Consider the following 13170-nt stretch of genomic DNA (forward strand, 5'->3'; position numbering starts at 1 on the left):
CTTTTGAAAAAATCATGTTTTTGTTTGCCTTTGCCAGTTGCTGAAAGTGTGTGTATTGCTTCTGCCATCTAGTGTTGGGCTCAGTGTTACAAGTTGTTTTTCTTCAAAGAAGTCTTTTCGGTGACCCTGGATCGAGTGACTCCTCCTCTCGGTCATACTGCGCATGGGCATCAGCTCCTTTGTTAGATTGTTTTTTTCCGCTGTTGGGTTCGGATGTGTTTCCTCTTGCTCCGCAATTTCGAATTGGAAACTCTAGATAACTTTCTTTCACCGTCGGTATTGTTTCAAATGCGCTTTTCATCTATAGTCGAGCCGATAGTACCATTGAAAACCAATGTTCACCCTTCTGGGCACGAGCGCCCATCTCGCAACCTGTTCGGGCCTACCGCTTCAAAGTTTGATGGATCAGACTCCACTCCGATTCTGTCCTCGCTGCCACTCGAAATTTCCATACACAGATCAACACCTGGTATGTAATCTGTGTCTCTCTCCCAATCCCCGAGAAGAGGATTGTGAAGCCTGTTGATCATTCTGATCCAAGAAGACACTACGTGATCTGAGAGCCAGGAGAGTGGAAATAGTGTCAAAGTACAGAGTACATCAACACCCTTGAGGAAGAACAGGTGCAGACGGCAGTTTGCATTCAGGACACCGACTCCGAAGAAGACTCGGAGGAAGATAGCCAAATCATCACTGCGTGCCAGCATGTGAGTACGACTGCCCCTACGCCCACTCCAGAAAAGTCCTCGCTTGCCTTGGGTGCACCATTGCCAGAGAGCCATGATTTAACCTATAAGAAAATACTCGGCGCCCGACCTTCGGGTTCAGTGCCGAAAAAGGCCACACCTACTTCCTACAACAAGCTGTATTTTCGGGCCCGAAAAAAATGCAAACTTCGGAGCCGAAAAAGTATTTCTACACAGAGGAACAAGGACTTTCGAGCTATCTAAAGCAGACCCCCAACCCATTTGATGAACAGTCCTCTAAATCATTGAAACCACAAGAATATATTTCTGAGGACACTGAAATTCAACCCATTCTCAAAATCACGGATGAGACAATCTAGGATCCTTATCTATAAAGAGACTGGCAGAATCATTACTGCACATCCTCCACAGACTAAAAAACTTTGCTGGTGGTGGAACAGTATCTAGATGTTCCAGAAAAGCCAAGATTTTTACATGAAGGAGAAGCCATTACCTCTGCATACTTCTTCCCCTCATTCACCACAACTTTCTTTTTCACCACTAGCCCACCACCTTTGCCAACTCACTCACAGACTTATTCTCATTGTGATACAGTTGATCCTTGGGTTCTGTATGATCCAGATCCCATACCTGCTAATGACCCAGACTTGTATCTTTCCAAACCTTCCCCACCAGAAGACACTACTACATACACGCAGGTCATTTCTAGGTCAGTAGAGTACCACTGGGTACTTATGCACAGTGAGCCTTTGGAAGAGGATTTCCTTTTGAATACCTTATCCTCCACACACTCACGTTACCAGTGCCTCCCAATGCTACCTGGCATGATAAAACATGCAGATGAGATATTTAATAAGCCTGTTAAAGCTAGGGTTTTAACACCATGCATTGATAAGAAATATAAGCCTGCACCTACAGACCCTTAGATTGCCCATCAGGTACCTCCAGACTCTGTGGTTGTCAGTGCCGCCAGAAGAAGGGCCAATAGTCAATCATCAGGCGATGCCCCTCCCCCTGACAAAGAAAGTAGGAATTTGATGCTGCTGGCAAGAGGGTAGCTACACAAGCACCTAACCAATGACTAATTGCAAACTCAAATGCCTTGCTAGCAAGGTATGTTAGAGCTCACTGGGACGAGATGCAGGAGCTATTACAACACCTGCCAAAAGAGCATCAAAAAAGGGCTCAACAAATTGTTGAGGAAGGTCAGGCCATAAGTAATAACCAGATACGGTCTGCCCTTCTAGCTGCAGATACAGCAGCTAGAATTGTGAATACTGCTGTAACCAAAGGCAGACATGCATGGTTATGTTCCTCTGGGTTCAAACCAGAAATACATCAGGCAGTACTGAATATGCCCTTTTGACAAACACCTGTTTGGTTCTGAGGTTGACAACACAATAGAAAAACTCAAGAAATACTCAGACACAGCTAAAGCAATGGGAGCCTTGTACACAACACCTTACAGAGGCTGCTTTCGTTGGCAGCAATTTAGAGGAGGATTCAAGCTCCAGTCTACGGAGGCTTCTACCTCACAGCCTAAACAAGGTCAGCAGCAGCAGTACCAGAGAGGGGGATTTGGAAGCTCTTATAGAGGACAACAATTTAGAGCCAGAGGCAAATTCCAGGCCCCAAAAAATGTCACTATCCCAACAAAACAGTGGCTTCATAAGCAGGCTATAACCCCACACATCTGCTGTGGGTGGCAGACTGCAGCAATTACACTCCCAGTGGCAAAATATCACCACAGACCAATGGGTACTCTCAATTATCTGCAATGGTTATTGTATAGAATTGATTTCTACCCCGCCAAATATTCCTTCTTGTTATCATAGGTTGTCCCCAGAACACATCGTTTTATTACAATAAAAAGTACAATCGCTGCTACTGGAAGAGGCAATATAATTAGTTCCAAAATCTCAACACGGAACAGGGGTCTATTCACTATAGTTCCTCATTCCCAAAAAGGATGGCACTCTTAGACCCGTTCTAGATCTCAGACCACTAAATCTATATATCATGTCAGAACACTTTTACATGGTAACTCTACAGGACATCATTTCACTACTACAAAAACAAGATTACATGACCGCATTAGATCTCAAAGATACGTATTTCCATATACCCATCCATCCAGCTCACAGGAAATACTTAAGGTTTGTGATAGCTGGAAAACATTACCAATTCAAAGTTCTGCCATTCCGCATAACAACTCCAAGGGTATTCACAAAATGTCTAGCAGTAGTAGCAGCTTACCTAAGAAGACAACACATACATGTCTTTCCTTATCTAGACGATTGGCTAATAAAATCAAGCAATTTTATACAATGTCAACAACACACTCAATACATAATAGAAACCCTACATACATTAGGGTTCACTCTCAATTACCAAAAATCCCATCTTTAACCAGCACAGGTGCAACCTTACCTAGGTGCTATTCTCAATACACAAAAAACCTTAGCCTATCCAAATACACAAAGGATACAAGAGTTCCAAAATCTCATACCACAAATGCAGCCAAACCAACACTATACTGTGAGATTTATCATGAAACTATTGGGAATGATGGCATCCTGCATAGCAATGGTACCGCATGCAAGACTAAACACGAGAACACTACAACAGTGCCTCTCACAACAATGGTCTCAAGCCCAGGGTCAATTGCAAGATCTAGTGTTAGACTGCCAAATGCACAAGTCCCCTCAATGGTGGAATCTCAGCAATTTAATGAAGGGGTGGTCATTTCAAGACCCTGTGCCTCAGACCACACTAACAGATGCATCAATGATAGGATGGGGCGCTCATATCGACAATAAAACCATACAGGGGAATGGGATTCAAAACAGCTAAATTATCACATAAACCATTTAGAATTATAAGCTGTATTCCTTTCCCTAAAAGCGTTACAACCACTTCTCAAACACAAAACTGTCTTGATAAAAACAGACAATATGACAACCATGTATTATTTAAAGAAACAATGCGGGACATATTAATCTCAACTGTCCCTTCTAGCCCAAACAATATGGAAATGGGCAATTCACAATCACATTAATCTACTAGCAGAATACATTCCAGGAATACACAATCAGCTAGCGGGTCTCCTAAGCAGAACACACCAACAGATACACGAATGGGAGATTCACTCTCAGGTACTTCAACAGTACTTTCAAAAGTGGGGAACACCAGAAATAGACCTATTCGCAATAACCAAAAACACAAAATGCCAAAACTTTGCATCTAGACACCCACACCCTCTATCCAAGGGCAATGCTCTATGGATCAACTGGTCAGGGATATTTGCTTACGCTTTCCCTCCTCTCCCACTACTTTGATTTCTGGTCAACAAGTGTCAAACCTCTCTTACCATGATTCTCATAGCCCCCACATGGGCATGACAACATTGGTACACAACACTCCTAGACCTGTCAGTAGTACCTCACTACAAACATCCAAACAGGCCAGATTTGCTAACACAAAACAAGGGACAAATCAGACATCCCGATCCCAGTGCTCTCAATTTAGCAATTTTGGATACTTAAAACTTCCATTAGAATGTTTGGAAGTTCTCAAACAAGCATGCAAGCCTACAACTAGACAATGCTATGCTAACAAGTGGAAACAATTAGTTTATTACTGTCAATCTAAAAATACTGACCCACTTACAACATCAATACAAGATATTGTATGCTACCTACTTCATTTACAAAAGTCAAATTTAGCTTTCTCATCTATTAAAATCCATCTTACTGCCATATCAGCATATTTGCAGACTTTTTAACATGCCTCTCTTTAGAGTTCCAGTTATCAAAGCCTTCATGGAAGGACTAAAACGTATCATTCCGCCTAGAACACCACCAGTTCCTGCTTGGAATCTCAATATTGTACTCACAAGACTAATGGGGTCCAGCTTTTGAACCCATGCATTCCTGTGAGATTCAATTTCTAACTTGGAAAGCTGCTTTCCTAGTAGCTTTTACTTCATTAAGAACAGTTAGTGAAATACAAGTATTCACTCTCGAGGAACCTTTTTTCCAAGTACACAAACATAAAGTTGTACTTAAAACTAATCCAGCATTTTTGCCAAAGGTTTTATCACCTTAACATAAACAAAAAAGCAGAATTGCCAGTCTCCTTCCCACAGCCAGATTCAACTGCAGAAAGAGACCTCCACACTCTTGATCTTAAAAGAGCTCTAATGTATTATGTGGATAGAACAAAAGAGTTTAGAAAAACTAAACAGCTTTTTGTTGCTTTTCAACAACCACATAAAGGTAATCCTATCTCTAAACAAGGATTAGCTAGATGGATTGTTAAATGTATTCAAACATGTTACATTAAGGCAAAACAACAACTTTCTATCACACTTAAAGCTCATTCCTCTAGGAAAAAAGGTGCTTCTATGGCATTCATAGAAAACATACCCACTGCAGATATATGCAAAGCTGCCACATGGTCTACACCATATACATTTACAAAACATTACTGTGTGGATGTATTGTCAAAGCAACAGGTCAATGTTGGTCAAGCTGTCATAAGAACATTATTTCAAACTCCTACAGGCTAGCCACTGCTTCTGTTGGGGAGAGCAACTACTTTTTAGTCTATGCATAGCATGTGTATCTGCAGCTACACTTGCCATCAAATGGAAAATGTCACTTACCCAGTGTACATCTGTTCGTGGCATGTAGTGCTGCATATTCACATGCACCCTCCCTCCTCCCCGGAAGCCTGTAGTTGTTGCAGTTTCTCATTTGTACATATGTATATACATTTACATTTGCATGGACATCTTATTTACTTATTACTATTATAGCTCCTTTACATTCTTACACTCTATCACTCCTTCCTACACCCTTTTGCGGGAAAACAATCTAACAAAGGAGTTGATGCCCATGCGCAGTATGACCGAGAGGAGGAGTCACTTAATCCTGTGAATCCGAGAAGACTTCTTCAAAGAAAAACAACTTGTAACACTCCGAGCTCAACACTAGATGGCGGAAGCAATGCATAGCATGTGAATCTGCAGCACTACATGCCACGAACAGATGTACACTGGGTAAGTGACATTTTCCGTTTGATGGCATGTGTAGCTGCAGATACACATGCTGTGCATATATCGCCATCTAGTGTTGGGCTCTGAGTTTTGCCAGTTTTTTCGAGTCACATGATCGAGTGACTCCTCCTCTCGGTGATAGTGTGCATGGGCATCGAGTCCTTTGTTAGATTGTTTTCTTTCTGCCGTCGGGTTCGGACACGTTCCCTCTCAGTTCGGTACTGTCTGAACTTCTCTATTTTTTTTTCCTTCAACGTGGGTATTGTTTTTCAACAGCGTTTGACTACACTCGATCCCATTGTAGCATTGGGATTGATTAAACGCCCTTTCAGGTGCTCGCGCCCTTCTCAGGCCTACAGCGTCACAGGCTCATGGAAAGGACTCCATTTCAATTCTGTCCTCTGTGCCACGCCAAGTTCCCCTACTCTGACCTGTATTCGATGTGCAACCTCTGCCCCTCTCCAGACCACAAAGAAGAGACCTGTGAGCCGTGCTGATCCTCCCGATCCAAGAAAACCTTATGAGATCAAAGAGCAAGACGGCTAGAGATGGCATCAAAGTTAGCGGAACAAACACCCAACAACTTTGTTGAGGAACAGGCACAGACTGTGGTCTCCATCCAAGACTCTTACTCTGACCGCAACTCAGATGGGGACAGCCAAATTATTCCTGTGGCGCACTACTTGAGTACACCAGCCCCTTCTCATTAAAAACAGATTAAAAAGTCACAAAAGGCCTTGGGTCCACCACTGCTTGCTGGCCATTGTCCAACCCAAAAACAACATATCGCCAAAACTCACTCCACCGAACAGACTACCACGCCTCTTTTGGCATAGTTGAAAGATGGAGGCTACCACTTCGAGATGGCTACATACCACATAGGAGCCGAGCAAAAGTTCATCTGCGGCTCAAACCACTTTTTCGGCCCGTTTAAAGCATTCTATTACCAAGCTTTTGGAGCATTCATTGATGGGAAGCAAACAAGTTCCATCTCCAGAACAGGAAACAGAGGAAACATCAAACCAATTGTTGAGGTCATGGACCATAAACAAAGGAGAATACAGATCCAAGAGGATACAGGGAAGATTATTGCCCCTCCTTCTCCTGTAACAAAGAGGAAACTAACATTCCAACAAACTTTGTAAACTGGCTCTTCACCGGCAAAGATATTTAAACATAAGGGGGAGCCAAAGACCGTGAATCAGCCTTCTCCGCCGCATTCGACTTTTCTTCCCTCATCTCCACCACCTCACATTCCACCACCATCATAACCCACACAGTTTTGCACAGAATCTCATGTCTCATTACATGGGGATTATGTGGGTGATAATACTTATAACATAAACCCATGGGATATGTATGATTCTGACCCAATTCCATCAAATGACCCTGATCTGTATCCCATAAGGCAGTATCCACATGAAGATACCATTGCCTACAATCAGGTCTTTTCCAGGGTCGCCACATACCACAATGTACAGATGCAGTCTGAGCCCATAGAGAAGGATTTCTTATTCAATACTCTTTTCTCTTCAAATAAGCAATACCAATGTTTGCCAATGTTACCAGGTATGTTAAAACATGCTGATGACATTTTTAAAGAGCCAGCAAAAGCAAGGGTATTAACACCTAGGTTGGACAAAAAAAAATATAAAGCTTCACCATCTGATCCAGGCTTTATACGACAGCAATTGACCCTGATTCCATTGCGGTCAGTGCAGCTAGAAAAAGAGCAAACAGTAAGTCCAAGGGGGATGCTCCTCCCCCTCATGAGGAAAGCTACAAATTTGATGCAGCAGGCAAAAGGGTGGCAACTCAGGCTTCAAATCAATGGAGAATTGCCAATTCCCAAGCTCTTTTAGCCAGGTGCGATAGGGCGCATTGGGACAAGATGCGGGAGGTCCTTCAATACCTCCCTACGGAACATCAGAAAAGAGCTCAGCAGGTAGTGGCAGCAGGACAAGCTATTGCCAAGAATCAGATTAGATCTGCACTAGACACAGCTGACACTGCAGCTAGGGGAATAAACACTAGTGTCATGATCAGAAGGCATGCCTGGTTGCGGTCCTTGCATTTTTTAACCTGAAATACAAGAAGCCGTCTTCAATATGCCATTTAATAAACAGCAACTATTTGGAACTGAGGCGGATACCACCATTGAGAAATTAAAAAAGGACTCCGATACTGCAAAGGCCATGAGTGCCCTTTACTCAACACCTTTCTGGGTACGTTTCGTAAGCCCCAGTTCAGAGGAGGTTTTAAACCCCGACATCAGAGGCCTCTTATGTCCCAACAAAAATAGGGAGAACAATATTATTCCAGAGGATCTTTATGGGGCTCCTATAGAGGACACAATTTCAGATCTAGGGGCAAATCTACTGCCACAAGATGTGCCTCCACCTCTTCAAAGCAGTGACTTCCTCTGCATCCCCACACAGCACACATCTCCTGTGGGAGGAAGACTGCAATATTTCCAACATCATTGGCAACAGATGACATCAGATCAATGGGTACTGTCAATTATCCACAATGGTTATTGCCTAGAACTCATGTGCAACAAACATTTCCCCTCGTTCGCACAGGCTTTCTCCAGAACACATTGTTCTGTTAAAACAAGAGTTAGAATCTCTTCTACTTAAAGGGGCTATAGAGGTAGTTCCAATCCACCAACAAGGAACAGGAGTATATTCTCTAAACTTCCATATACCAAAAAAGGATGGCACTCTCAGATCAATCCTGTATCTCAAATCTCTCAAAAAGTACATTCTCTCAGAGCATTTCCACATGGTCACTCTACAAGATGCCATTCCCTTGTTACAAAAACAAGACTACATGACAGCATTAGATCTAAAAGATGTTTACTTCCACATTCCTATCCATCCAGCACACCGCAAGTACTTCAGGTTAGTGATAGCAGGTGTTGAAAAATGCCACTGTTGGCATGGTTACCCCTATCTTTTTGCATTTTGTGATGCCAGCTTTGATTGGAAGTGTGCTGGGACCCTGCTAACCAGGCCCCAGCACCAGTTTTCTTTCCCTAAAACTGTACCTTTGTTTCCACAATTTGCATAGCCCTGGCACACAGATAAGTCCCTTGTAAAAGGTACCCCTGGTACCAAGAGCCCTGTGGCCAGGGAAGGTCCCAAAGGGCTGCAGCATGTGGTGTTCCACCCTAAGGGACCCCTCACCTAACACATGCACACTGCCATTGCAGATTGTGTGTGTTGGTAGGGAGAAAAAGGCAGTCAACATGGCATCCCCCTCAGGATGCCATGCCCACAAAATACTGCCTTTGGCATAGGGAAGTCACCCCTCTAGCAGGACTTACAGCCCTAAGGCAGGGTGCAATATACCACAGGTGAGGGCATAGCTGCATGAACAATACACCCCATACAGTGTCTAAGGGCCAGATGTATCAAACGTTTTAGCATTCGCAAACGGTGCAAATCGCAGAAATTGGTAGTTTGCGAATGCAAAAACTTGTTTTGCGATGTATTAAAGGCATTCGCAGGCCAAAAACAAGGAATCGCAAAAATTGCAAATTTTAGCTAAGCGACATGGTTTTGCGTATCGCAATCTGCGTATCGCAATTTGCGCCATGAAAAAACGAATCGCTATTTGCATATCGCAAATTGCGAGCTCGAATAGCGACTCGCAAATAGAGATTCGGTATTTCTTGTTGCAAATTGCAACACGCAGATTGCGACACGCAAAACCATGTCGCTATGCGATGCATCAAAAAATCGCAAATTGCGAATATTCGCAGAATGGCCTTTTGCACATACAGTTTACCACGGACTGAAACCAGGTGGTAACCAGGTGCAACCTATATAAAGATGCCCAGAATGCCTCAGCCTCTTTTCCACAATGGCTGCACTCTACGTCATGGCGAGGAGAATGAGGATCTTGGCAGGTTTGACGAGAGGGAGGAGGAGACAGGAGTGCATTTTCAGAGTGCGCATTACCCTTTTTGACCAGACTGAGGAGGAACAGGTACAGGTTGAGCTCAGCCATGATTCTTGACCTGATAGCTGAGCTACAACCCATACTGCAGCACACAACGCACAGGACCAATAGCATACACACCCATGTGCAGGTATTGTGCTCCCTGCACCTACTTGCCTCAGGGAGCTACCAAGGGGTCATTGCAGCTGGAGGGGTATCACAGAGTGCCCTTTCTAGATTTTTCAATGCATTTCTAAATGCCATGCTGAGCAGGATACACCTGTACATCAGATTCCCCCACACCCCTCAGGAAATACAGCAGACAAAAATCGATTTCTACCAGATAGCACAGTTCCCCCATGTCCTAGGTGCCATGGATGGGACACATGTTGCAATCTGTCCTCCATCGACCACAGAGTATGTGTACCGCAACTGTAAATACCAACATTCCATGAATATACAGTTGATATGCAATGCCTCCTACATCATAACTGATCTTGTGGCCAGGTACCCAGGGAGCACACATGATTCGTACATCTGCTAGCTGGGGAATTTGGTGAAGGATATCTACTAGGTAATTTCCAACTTTACAATGTTGCATTGATGGCAGTGACACGTCAGATGGCACAGCTACTCATTATACCCTCTGTTCCTTCCAGGAGACAGTGCCTACGCAGTGCGCACCTACATGATGATGCCCTACCTAAATCCTGCAACACCAGCAGAGCGGAGATAACAATTCAGCACACAGGGCAACCCGCAATGTGGTGGAGTGCACCTTTGGCCTGCTGAAGAGTCGCTTCCGGTGCATCCACAAAAGTGGAGGGGCACTACAGTACAGCCCGGACACGACCTGTAGAATAGTGGCCACATGTGCGATCTTGCGCAATATAGCTACCACCAGGGGCATACCTGTGGATGTATCGGATCCAGACTCAGATGAGGATGATGATCCCATACCACCTCGACAGCCAGCAGACAGGACCAGTGCAGTAGAGGGCAGGCAAAGGCGTGCTGACATCACGCACAACCATTTAAGATGTAAGTAATGACAACACCACCTCACTGACATGTATTCCGATAGTTAGCACCTTTATTACCTTGACTTCAGGTAACATATGTGTCACTAGGTCAAAGCACTGCACAATAGGCAGACATGAGCCATTAACAGTGTCACACTATTATCATCATAGTTTTACTGTATTGCTACATGTGAAGGTAGTCCCCTGTAGCCTTCAATGTCACTTCTTACGACCACACATTCCACTTGAGTGCGCAGTGGCCTCGCCGGCACCTCTTGTATCAGGCTCACAGGCAGTACTGTGCCTGGCACTGCGACGCCTAGGATCCATCACGGGGACTGCAAGATTGCTGAGGCTAGATGACTCCTCAGTATCCCCAACACCCAGTTCGCTGAGTGTAGCACTGTGTGCTGTCAGCATAGCATCCAGAACGTAGGTTATTTGCACCAATCCCTGTGCAACGTCTCGACAGCTATGTGCTGCTCCACCTGTGCGGCCACAGCACGCCGTGATATCAGGGCAGTTGATGTAGCGAGCTGATTTACGGATCTGCAAAAGCCATTGAACATTCCCATGAACTGCCATTGACGCCTGCGGTGGCTCACACGCTCATGCCTGATCTCAGTACAGAGTTCCTTATTGGCATTTGTCAGTTCCTTTGTGTTATCTGTAGCTGTTAGCTGTCCCTGATGCAGCTTGCAGATGTTTGCATTCAGAGACTCCAACTGCTTGTGCAGTCCTCCCATATTGGCATTGTGTGACTGCAACTGCCTGTGCATTGCCCTCATGTTTTTGCATTGCAGGCGCTGCACTTTGAGCATGGACACTTCAAGGCCACCAAAGATTGATGGGCCCTCGCCTTCATCTATGTGCCTGCATCATGAGGCCTCCTGCGGGGAGTTGAGGGACGCTGGGGCAGGAACTGCTGCCTTCCTCTGGATTTAGCTTCTGGGGTGGTGTGTGGCCTTCATCCGGCATTTCATCGGAGTCCAGGTTCAACTCGTGGAGAGGTAACACCCTTGCCCTGCGTCTGATTGGTGCTATACACAATGACTCACTGGTGTTTGAGTCGGACAGTAGCTGTGTTTCTGCATCCCCCACATTGGCATATTCCTTGTTGCTGGGCCTGAGCCATCTGCAACGACAATGTGCAGCATATCATTTATGAATGTATCGCCAAATGTTGCACAATGGTAATAAATGTACACTTACATCGTATCACTGTGAATTGTGTGTGTTGTTCTTCTGTGTGTCTGTTTACTTAATTGCTATCTATGTGCTATTGTCAGCTCAGGGTTGTGGACTACCACTCCCATAAGGCATTGTTGTGCTGCATGTAAGATGTGGAATGGACTACTGATCACAATGCTTTACACTAATTTCTATTTCCTAAGGGGCATTTGTACATGCACATATGGGGATACACATCATTATTGGACTTACCTTTGCTGGTGCTGGGTGTGCCAGAAGTGTCAATGGCAGTGACCCCACTGACTGCTTCTGAAAACAGTATGGACTCCACCAGGTCTTCCATGGGGGTGGAGGGTGTCTGGGTGGACGGTCCACCTCCTGTGCTCATTGCCTCCTTTAGCCTGCTGGCCACCCTCTCCTTGGCACGGGAACGCAGGTCGTACCACCTTTTGCGTATCTCTTCCAACGAGCGCTGCGCAACACCCACTGTGCAGATTTTGGTCTGGATGTCAGCCTAAAGTTTCCGCTTCTCACTCTTTGGTACCTGGAGTGAGCTCTTCCCAGAGAGCCTGTCATGGTTCCTGACCACCTCCTCAGTGAGCACCTCCAATTCTTGCTCACTGAATTTCGGCTTCCTCTTCCTCTCTCCCTTCTCCTTCCCATTGCCAGCATTGGCCATGTTGGTGTTAGGTCCTGGCTTGCTCACACAATAGCCTCCCTGGGGCTGGTCTGTAACTCTCGGACTGCTCCTGTGGGTGTGGTAACTGGAAACAGCATGGGCTGACTCACTTCCTGCTTGTGATGTCATCAGGCTGTGCCGGGTAACCGTTTTTGCAATTTGTGATTTTCAAATACCGAATAGCAATTTTGTTTGCGATTCGGTATTTGGACCTCGCAAATTGCATTAGCGATTTTTAAGAAATCGCTATTTCCGACCCGCAATTTTAATACATCACATTTTGCGTGCCAGAAATAGCGATTTCTTAAAATTCACTATTTGAGACTCACAAAGCAAAATCTTGATGCATCTGGCCCTATGTCTATTCTTAGACATTGTAAGTACAGTGTGGCCATATTAAGTATATGGTCTGGGAGTTTGTCAAAACGAACTACACAGCTCCATAATGGCTACACTGAATACTGGGAAGTTTGGTATCAGAATAATTAACCCACACTGATGCCAGTGTTGGATTTATTAAGAAATGCACACAGAGGGCATCTTAGAGATGTCCCCTGTATTTTACCC

Source organism: Pleurodeles waltl, chromosome 6 (genome assembly GCF_031143425.1).
Source record: "Pleurodeles waltl isolate 20211129_DDA chromosome 6, aPleWal1.hap1.20221129, whole genome shotgun sequence".
NCBI classification, from domain to species: Eukaryota; Metazoa; Chordata; class Amphibia; order Caudata; family Salamandridae; genus Pleurodeles; species Pleurodeles waltl.